We start from the raw sequence: 10712 nt of genomic DNA, 5'->3' as shown, positions 1-10712 counted from the left end.
GCCCAAGCAGAAGGAGCTCTCTGCTAGCATGCCTGGGGCTCATACAGCATTCAGCCCCGCCCAGCACCCAAACCCAATCACCTGGGAAAGGGGAGGGGCAAAGCACAAGGAAGTAGGAAGAGAGCAAAAGAAGCAGCTGTGGTTTTTTTTTTCCTTTTTTTTTTTTTTAAGATCTGGTTTATCTCAAAAACATTCCGAGAGCAGACAAGAGACCTGTGGTGTTTCTAGAAGCAAAACTCCCCTTTTGCTTTTGCTGCAGCTTTTAACGTTGAACTGATAACGTCACCAAGCAAGTAACTGAAACTTCTTCAACTGGAATTAGTTTAAACACGCTCAGCGTCATCTGCAAACACAGAGAACCAGCATTCACTAGCCCTAACCCTAACCCCTAACCCTAACCCCAACCCTCACCCTAAACTCTAACCCTAGCCCCAGCCCTAGTCCCCGAGAACTGCATTTCCCGGTATGCTCTGGGCGCTCAACATGGCCTCCCGGAAGTTCGGAGTCCCAGAACTACATTTCCCGGCATGCTCTGGGCAATCAACGCGGCCTACCGGAAGCCTTGTGACGGAAAACTACACCTACCAGCATTCCCTGCACAGCCGGCACGGCCAATCAGAGGCCGAGTTGTCGAGAACTCCATTTAACAGCACTCCCTGGAACCCTAGCCCTTACCGCCCTTACACAAAAAAGCCGCAAGCCCTAACCCTAAAAATCCTCGAAACCCCTACAGACCTAACCCAAACTAAACCCCTGAAGACCTATGCCTAAAAGCCCTAACCCAAACACTTAAGACGCTCACAGCGCCCAAGCCCACAAAATTAAGACGCTCAAATCCCAAACCCAACCCAAAATATTAAGATGCTCAAAACCCTAACCCAGGAGAACCTAACCTGAAAAAAAAAAATAATAAGAAGATCTTAAAACCCTAACCGTAAATAACTGACCAAAAATAAAACCCTAAGAACCTAACCCTAAAAAAACTATCAACACTACAACCCAAAAAACTCCAAAACCCTGACACGCTAACCCTGAAACCCTTAAAACCCTAACCCTCAAATCCCTAAAATCCTAACCGTTAAAACTCCAACCCTAAAACTAAAAACCTTAAAATCCTAAACATAAACCCTGAGAACGCTTACCCTGAAACCCAACCCTAGGGCCCTATCCCTGAAGCCTTAAAACCGCAAATCAATCTTTGGGAAATAACATAGGCTCAGGAGAGGATCTCAGTACAGTAGCATTTGTATTTGAGATTACAATGGCGGTTGTCCCGCAAGCAGGAGGGCACCTACCGATTCCATACACAGTTTATATACTTTTTTTTTTCCCTCCCAAGGACCAGGACCCTCCTGTTTCCCCATTAACTGTGCAATCCAGGTTTATACTCTACCTGGTGCTTCACCAAAAACACACAGCTGCTGGCCTGTTACAAGTCACATTTCTTTTGAGGCTTTTACTCTTTGAGGTGGTAATGTTTCTTACACCGTGATTTCCACTTAATTGTTGTAAGGATTCTGGTTGTCTGCATTTTACAAGGTTGTCTGTTGTAATAAATGACTAAGTCCCAAATAGGATTACAATCAAAGTTTACAATTTATTAAATGAATAGAGGTAAGCAAACAGCACTGGGTGCGCCGGGAGTCTCTGCTCCACCGAGATGCACACAAGTCACAGCAGGCGGCTGGTTTTTATGCTCCTGGGCTAATACATATTCATTACTACTTCTAGAAAAGGCAGGGTTATTATAACTAGTTCCTGGAATCCGAACCCGCCCACTGGCGCATGTGTTATCAGTCTCTGGTGGTCCCTCTGCGGGTCTCTCGTACTGAAGACTCATAGTCTTCCTCCCAGGCTTTTCCCTTGTCCTTCTCCTTTGTCCATCTTGGCTGGATGTCAGAGACTTGCATAGTGCCCCATGCAATAGTCATAACAGTTAGCAGTTATTCTGAAACCCCTTTGTTCTCTTGTCCCCTATTAACCCGAATTGCTGGACCATTCCTCTGCAAGATGAGAAGAGGCAAAGAGAGCAGGAGGAACAGCAGCCCTGTTTTTGGTCTGGCTTAGTTCAACAGGGGGCAGCACAAGCAACCAGGCTGTTTCTCTTCAAAGACTTGCCTTAGCATTGGTGAAGGAAACTGACCGGGCCGACAACCCTCTTACCTTTTTGCACCACTCCACACCATGGGGACTTCATCTCTCCAAGGCTGCACGAGGGAAGGGCGGAAACAAGAAAAAAAGCACATCCTGAGGCACCTCATAACCACAGCCTACCTACTGCAATACTTGTGTCTCTCTTCCCAGCTGCTTCATCTCTGTGGCTCTCCATCTCCAAACCACATTCTTTTTAACTGCCATGCAGAGTGGCAGTCCTCCGGGCGCCATAGAGCAGCACCATATTTTTTTTTTTTATTAGTATTTTTTAATTTCAAAATAGCAGTCCGCTTCCCTCTGGAGATGGACAGTAGGTCCAGCCAGTCACCGAGTTGCCAACACAGAGCTTCACAGTTCCAGAAGGCGCTCTTTCCTTTCACCGATTCCTTATAAATGTTATCTACCACTGGCAAAAGCAATAAACAGACTGCAAACATGCACTGCCATCTTTGACAAACTTTATGTTTTCAATTTTATTATTTCAAAGAGAGCAGTCCACTTGCCTCTCCATCTGTGAAGTAGATCAAACCAGTCACTACGTTGCCGAACAAGAACTTGACGGTTCCAGAAAGCGCTGTTACCTTTGACCGGTTCCTCCTAATGTTTACCTACTGCTGGTTTATACATTTAGAGATTAAAATATAGCTCAAAAACAGAAGAGTATCCCACCATCCCAAAAAACAGTGAGCCAGAAACCTCTATTAAACATCCCTCTCCTAAGTGAATTCCAAGCACTTAAAAATTCTAGAAATCTATAAACTCCAGCCTGCCTAGAGAACCCTGCAACTGACTAAAGGAAAAACAAAGCACTTACCCCAAGGAGCAGCCCAGGCAGAAGGAGCTCTCTGATAGCATGCCTGGGGCTCATATAGCATTCAGCCCCGCCCAGCACCCAAACCCAATCACCTGGAAAAGGGGAGGGGCAAAGCACAAGGAAGTAGAAAGAAAGCAGGAGCAGCAGCAGCAGTTTTTTATTATTTTCTTTCTTTGTTTGTTTGTTTTGTTTTTTTTTTTTTGTTTTTGTTTTTTTTAAGATCTGCTTTACTTGAAAAACATGCAGAGAGCAGACAGGTGACCTGTGGTGTTTCTAGAAGCAACAATCCCCATGCTTTTGCTGCAGCTTTTAACATTGAAAGGACGACACGACCAGGCCAGTAACTGGAACTTTTTCAAATGGAATTACGTCAAACAGGTTCATCATCACTTGCAAAAACAGAGAACCAGCATTCACTAGCACGCCAGCCCTGACACCCACCTCCTCCGCAACGCTGACTACTACTGATGCAACATGCTACGGTGCAATACCTCTCTGTTCCCAGCTCCTTTACCTCATCTGCTCACTACATTTACCTGAGAAGTGTGCCCGAACAGACTTATTCTGCAGAGATGAAGAAGGTGGCCCTGCTCACTCTCTTGGCACTACTGCACTTATGCACTCAAGGAACCATACCCCACGGTTTCCCAAAAACAACGTACCTGGCAACCCCTCATAAACGTACTTCTAATACGTAAATTCAAGGACATAAAGCCTAGAAGGCTTTATGGTCTAAAGACTCGACAGACAGAAAACACACAGGCAAAAGCTCCAGAAATATAACAAACTGTCCCTAAACTTGAAACAGACTACCCCTTACGTGCCCACTGCTGCCATTTTCAGACACATGCTCACACAGGGAGCTTCCATGATACATTTCAACTAAACCCTGCTCCATCACTTTAACAGCAAGGTTGTAACTTTGATAATATTTGACATACAGGCAAAGACTCACAGAAAGCCCCGTAATTCGGCAAAAATCAGAAGGGACCCAGAACCACAAAGCAAACACACAAAGTAACATCACCATACCATCCGTAAAACTGCCATAACAACTACTCACCTGAGGAAGAGCTGCGTGCAATACAGGCACCTACTACTAGATTGCTTTACAGTGACAGATCCTACCAGTTACCAACTCAAAAAGATATGCGTACCGGTTTCTACTGGAAAACGCATCAGTCCATAGACTCTGACCCACCTAAAGAACCCTGCAACTGACTGAAGGAAAAACAAAGCGCTTACCCCAAAAAGCAGCCCAGGCAGAATGAGCTCTGTCATGGAATACCTGCAACTCAGTTACCACTAGGTCCCACCTGGAACCTGAAGCCAATCACCTGGGAAAGTGCAAGGGGGAAAGCACAAAAAAAAAAAAAAAAAATCAGAAAGGAGCAGTAGCTGTGGTTTCTTTATTCATTTATATGGCTTAGCTCAACAGCATGCAGAGTGCAGACAGGAGAGCTAGGGTGTTTCTAGAAACAAAAATCCCCATGCTTTTGCTGCAGCTTTGAATATTAAAAGGACAAACTGACCAAGAAAGTAACTGATTTTTTTTTCCATCTGGAATTAGCTCGATCTTTTATTTACATAAAAAGAAAAATCTAGGAGCAGAACTGTGGGTAGTTAGGGTCTGGTGGCCGGAAGATGTCGCAATGTACGGAAAGGTGGAGCCCCTCCCTTGACGGACAGCAGTGTGTGGTCTGTGATGTAAGCAAGCGGAAGTGACGCTATGGGCCTCGGGTATATAAGCCCATGTGACTCGACAATAAATGCCATTTGCCATCCACCACATTGGTGTCTGTGAGCCGATGGACCGAGCGGCCTAGGGTTGGTCGCCGTGCCGTTCCTGAACCAGGTCGCCACTGCCCCCTGAAGGCAACACAGAACTGATTGCACACCAAAAAAAAAAAAAAAAAAAATCCATTCCACTTGCAGGCAAAATCACTTACTTCAGTAAGCTACCTGTGGTGTAAATGCCTGAAGTAACTAGGAAAATAAAACTAACATTCATACTTTTAAGGAAAAGGTACAGCATTGAAGAGGCTTTCAGGGTAGGGCATAACTGCATTATCTGAGCATTCCCTAGGCTCCCAACCTTAGATGCTATCGCGCTGGGGAAACTTGGTGTGCTAGCTCTAAGGAACACCACGGAGCGTAGAGTGGAGTGGAGACACCACGGCTAGGCTCTGTAATCAGGTGGGGCCTCGATTGTTCTTGTGCACAAAGCTGCACTTTTTGCCACCCTAAGCCAAAGACCTGTCATGTTTTGACAAATGCTGTACCCTAGTGTACTTTTTGCTCATTATAATATCATTATAATACCAAAACACACCTCCATCCCAAAAGCTACCCGCCTCCAAGGTGCGACCACCCCTCACTGAGCATGCGCTCTGAATTTCTCGGAGCCTATTACTTTAAACGGAGACGGGAAAACTTTACACCAATCATAACTAAGATATGCTTGACTAGAGCCACTCAAGCTCCACCTAAAAGATAGAAAATAATATAAATTGGCCCAAGAGAGAGGGGATGTTAGGGAAGATACCATCGTCAGGGGAGATACCATCCCGAGGACATACAACATCCTTAGGACCTCCTGACTCCTGGGATCAGTCGACGGGCTGAGCCTCTCTTGCCCCCCCATTGGGACGCCTTTGGGTGAGATCTGAATATTTGCTTATAAATCTCCATAGAGTCTTTGATCCTTTTAACGCGTTTATTTCTAGGCTGCGCACCTGTAACACCTGTAACACCTATAACACCTGTGTATTTCATGCATACTAGCTTGCTTTTGCAGATAGTCACTATCACCGGCAATCCAAAAGAACCTGATTACCTGTTGCTGTAATAAACCATACTTGATTGCATTGTGATAGCTCTCATTAATGCAACTAGGGTGAGGGTGGTTATCCGTGATAGTTCAGTGTTCTGAATCTAACCAGACCCCCAGAAGGTTAATGCATTGTTGGTGAATGTCTGAACGGACCCCCAGGTGGTTAATACGTTTTTGGTGAATGTCTGAGCGGACCCCCAGGCGGTTATTACGTTTTTGGTGAATGTCCGAACGGACCCCCAGTTTTGGTGAATGTCCGACTGGTTCAGTACTCTGAATCCAACCGGGCCCGTAACGGTTAATCAGCTACACCCCTTTAACGCGACACTACCTGAGAACCAAAAGGCTATGCTGATGGGTCAAAACACACTACAGGACACTGGGGCCAGGCCCTCCGCTGCACCCACTTAAAACCCATCCCTACACTCACCAAGGTGCAACCCCAACACAAAAAAACAAACAGACGCAGCATTTCAGCACCTGCTTTGTTCCGATTCTAAAGACTAACACCACAGCCCACATTGCCTGGGACACCTGATAAACAGAAGAGAAAGCAGCCATACCCTTTTCAAGCCATCCCTGCACGTGTCGCTCCTTGATCATCTGCAACCTCTTCTCCAATCCTCAACCACTTCTCTAGAGAGCCTGCCATGGCACCTGTAAAGCAAGATGGATACCCTTCGCACTCACCTCGTGCTACTTGGCAGTTCTGCTCCGATCCAGCTCACAACCAGCCCGCCCTTCTCGTGCTGCTCTTCAGAGTGCAGCTTGGCCCCACTCAGCCTGTATGAGACAAATGTGAAACAAAAAGAAAAGCATAGGCTGAAGCAGCATCCAAAGCCACAGCACAGCTGGGACAGTTACTCTCATCTGCTGCCTTACCTCCGTGCCCTGCCCTCCCCTCCCCTCGAGGCAGATGCTTCCATCTGCTCTCTTAGGCCAGCTACAACACCCCTGAAATATAAACAGGATTTTTACTGTACTTTGTGTAGTTCAGTAACTGCAGTGACAACTGCACCCCTAAATTACCTTCTATATCTGTTCATCACTCACCTTGCCAAAAGCAGCTCTGGTCGTCAAGTCCCGTGTCGTACACTGTGTTTCAGCTTTAACAAATGAAAACAGGCACAAGAGAATCAATCATTCAGCTGCCAGCATTAGCACCCATCCCTCAACAACACAAAAGGGACCCCATTTACAATACTATCGTTTCAAAACAGCAGCCTCCTTGCCTCAGCACCTCAGAAGTAGATCAAGCCAGTCACCCAGTTGCCTCCCGAGTGCTGAACAGTTCCAGAAGGAGCTCTTTCCTGTGACAGGTTCCTCCAAAGGTTTACGCTCTACTGGGGACAGGAAAGAAATAAAAATAAAAAATTCAAAACCCCATATCTGTAAGCTTTCAAGATTCGACAGACCTCCTCAAGCACACCGTTCAAGTGCTATGCGAGCAGTTGCTCGCAAGCAGCTCAACTCTCCCCCCTCCAGTCTGCCAAACACCACAGAGATGACTGTGCCAGCTGCCCTTCAGTACGTGCCCAGAGGCAGACTGGATATCTTTACCAAAACAGTCCAGACAATGTATTAGTACACCCATGCACTGCCACGTTACCTGTCATCACTAACTGCCAGGCAGGACAGCTCCAGACCAAACACGTACACACACACAGGCACGCCACAAACACTACAAACAAAACACACAACACAAGGCACAAGAAAAAGTGACCCCCAAAAAGAAAGCCCTACAGCAACAGCACGTCAGAACAGGTGCTCTGCACCAGACCCCAGGAGAGACTCAAATGTCACAACATGCAACTGGAAGCAACTGCCAGAACTGGGATGACGGAGGCCTAAAAAGCCTGCCTTCAAGACAAGAGACCAGAAGGATGGGGACTGAAAACCCCCTAAGAAGACACTTAGGAAATCAATTCCCAAGCAAGAGCTCCTGATGCGGCCCAGATGACTTCTGCAAGAGTGAGGATGGAAACAGACGCGATCTCCAACCGAATATGATGCACAAGACCTGAAACAGATCTGCACCCATGCTTTTGCCGCACTTTTTTTTAACATTAAAAGGACAATACTTGCTGGGTCGTAACTAGAACATTCCTAACTGGAACTGGCTCAAACTTTTATTTACAATGAATGAAAGATCTAGGAGCAAAACAGACTATACACCAAAACAATCAATTCCATTCCACCCCCAGGAAAAAATCACATACTCTCATCCCCTCCTGTACCTCAGCCGCTTGCCTGCCCCACGTGGCACATGCTTCCATCTCTTCTCTTTACCCACTTATAGCGCCTCTAAAAGGCAAACTGGAATTTTACGCTATTGGATGTAGGAAAATAACTTCAGTGACAACCACACCCCCAAAATTAACAGCTACCTCTGCTCATCACGCACCAGAGTCACTGCAGAGGCAGCTGGTTGACACATCCTGCACTGCACACTGCATTTCAGCCTGAACAAAAGAAAAACACAGGCAGAAGATAAACATTCAGCTGCCAGCAGTAGCACCCATCCCTCAACAACATAAGCGACCCCAGCTTTACTTTTATCCTTTCAAAACAGCACTCCACTTGCCTCTGGACCTGCAAATTAGGTCCAAGCTTGAAAGGAGCGGCCAGCATCATCCACACCACCGGGGAACACAAAAGGACAAAAGAACCACTGTGCTTGCAAGCGCCCACCTGCCACGCTGCTCCTCTATCCCAGACAGACTCACCTCGGACCCTCTGAGGGAAACACCTGAGTGTCTTCCCTTCGCTTCAGGTAAGGGATGACCAGGCTGACAACACTCACCCTCCCTCACTGCTCCGCGACACGAGGATTTCCCTTTCCTGTCCACGACCGCACAAAGCACCTGCAAAAAAACAACAAAACAAAACAAAACAAAAGACAGAAAAGCACACTCTGAGGCACCTCACAGCCACAGCGTACCTGCTCCAAGACCTCTCTCTTCCCAGCTCTGGTACTTCAGCTGCTCACCAGCTCTAACTCAGATTCTTCGCCCACTGCACCACAGCAAACTCTGCCCAGGCCACACAACACACACTACACAAGCTACATTGCTTAAGACACACGAAAGCTGGAACGTTCCAGCCCAACAATTAGTCACGTCGCACAGGAAGGATGCCGCATACTCCTAGAAACCAAACCTTCCAGTCCTGAGCAGCTCCCCACCTCCTCATTCTAACCACACTCAGCAAACACACTGTTTGACCCTCAAAAAAAAAAAAAAAAGAACATGCACACACACAAAGAAAAACAACCGAGCTCCACAAATGCCAAAAAGACATGCACACACACAAGCCTCGGCAGGGGTAATCAAACTTACCCTTTGCAGATGAAAGAGGTGACTCTGATACAACTCTGCTCAGTCTCTTGGTAATGCTGCATCTACGCTGCCAAGCCATATGTAGCATTCAATCAAGCTGGTTTTAGTCCTCTGGAGAGTTACACAAGTGGGTTTATACATCTAGAGATTAAAATATAGCTCAAAAACAGAAGAGTATCCCACCATCCCAAAAAAACAGTGAGCCAGCAGCCCCTACTAAACATCCCGCTACTGAGTGAATTCCAAGCACTTAAAATCCAGAAATCCATAGGCTCCAGTCTGCCTAGAGAACCCTGCAACTGACTGAAGGAAAACCAAAGCACTTACCCCAAAGAGCAGCCCAAGCAGAAGGAGCTCTCTGCTAGCATGCCTGGGGCTCATATAGCATTCAGCCCCGCCCAGCACCCAAACCCAATCACCCGGGAAAGGGGAGGGGCAAAGCACAAGGAAGTAGGAAGAGAGCAAAAGAAGCAGCTGTGGTTTTTTTTTTTCCTTTTTTTTTAAGATCTGGTTTATCTCAAAAACATTCCGAGAGCAGACAAGAGACCTGTGGTGTTTCTAGAAGCAAAACTCCCCTTTTGCTTTTGCTGCAGCTTTTAATGTTGAACGGATAACGTCACCAAGCAAGTAACTGAAACTTCTTCAACTGGAATTAGTTTAAACACGCTCACCGTCATCTGCAAACACAGAGAACCAGCATTCACTAGCCCTAACCCTAACCCCTAACCCTAACCCCAACCCTCACCCTAAACTCTAACCCTAGCCCCAGCCCTCGTCCCCGAGAACTGCATTTCCCGGTATGCTCTGGGCACCCAACATGGCCTCCCGGAAGTCCGGAGTCCCAGAACTACATTTCCCGGTATGCTCTGGGCGCTCAACATGGCCTCCCGGAAGTTCGGAGTCCCAGAACTACATTTCCCGGTATGCTCTGGGCGCTCAACATGGCCTCCCGGACGTCCGGAGTCCCAGAACTACATTTCCCGGCATGCTCTGGGCAATCAACGCGGCCTACCGGAAGCCTTGTGACGGAAAACTACACCTACCAGCATTCCCTGCACAGCCGGCACGGCCAATCAGAGGCCGAGTTGTCGAGAACTGCATTTAACAGCACTCCCTGGAACCCTAGCCCTTACCGCCCTTACACAAAGAAGCCGCAAGCCCTAACCCTAGAAATCCTCGAAACCCCTACAGACCTAACCGAAACTATCCACCACACTAAACCCCTGAAGACCTATGCCTAAAAGCCCTAACCCAAACACTTAAGACGCTCAAATCCCACACCCACAAAATTAAGATGCTCAAATCCCAAACCCAAAAAAATAGGACGCTCAAATCCCAAACCCCCTTCCGAAAAAGAAAATAAGAAAAATAAATCAAACAAAACAAAAACAACAAAAGGGGTAGACCTGGTGGCATCTGCCCTATAACCCTGCAAAAATCATGAGGGACATAGAACAACAAAGCAAACACACAAAGTAACATTGACATCCTATCCATAAAAGTGCTATAACAATTAATCACCTCCAAAGAGCTTCTTGCAATAAATGCACGTACTACTAGATTGGTTTCCTCT

At 46.8% G+C, this 10712-nt stretch overlaps 1 long non-coding RNA gene across 1 annotated transcript; it reads right to left on the bottom strand.

Moving 5' to 3' along the window:
* Positions 1 to 1408: 1408 nt before the first annotated feature.
* Positions 1409 to 9838, bottom strand: LOC140003033 (uncharacterized). Its single transcript, XR_011810963.1, has 5 exons — positions 9467 to 9838; positions 7042 to 9250; positions 6855 to 6907; positions 6365 to 6458; positions 1409 to 4305 (listed from the first exon to the last, which is right to left on the bottom strand). It is a non-coding gene; the product is annotated as an uncharacterized lncRNA (long non-coding RNA).
* Positions 9839 to 10712: the final 874 nt, after the last annotated feature.

The sequence above is a fragment of the Anas platyrhynchos genome, chromosome 8, assembly GCF_047663525.1.
Source record: "Anas platyrhynchos isolate ZD024472 breed Pekin duck chromosome 8, IASCAAS_PekinDuck_T2T, whole genome shotgun sequence".
Classification (NCBI taxonomy): Eukaryota; Metazoa; Chordata; class Aves; order Anseriformes; family Anatidae; genus Anas; species Anas platyrhynchos.
Note: the sequence above shows the minus strand (reverse complement) of the source record. Positions and strands in the feature narration are given on the sequence as shown.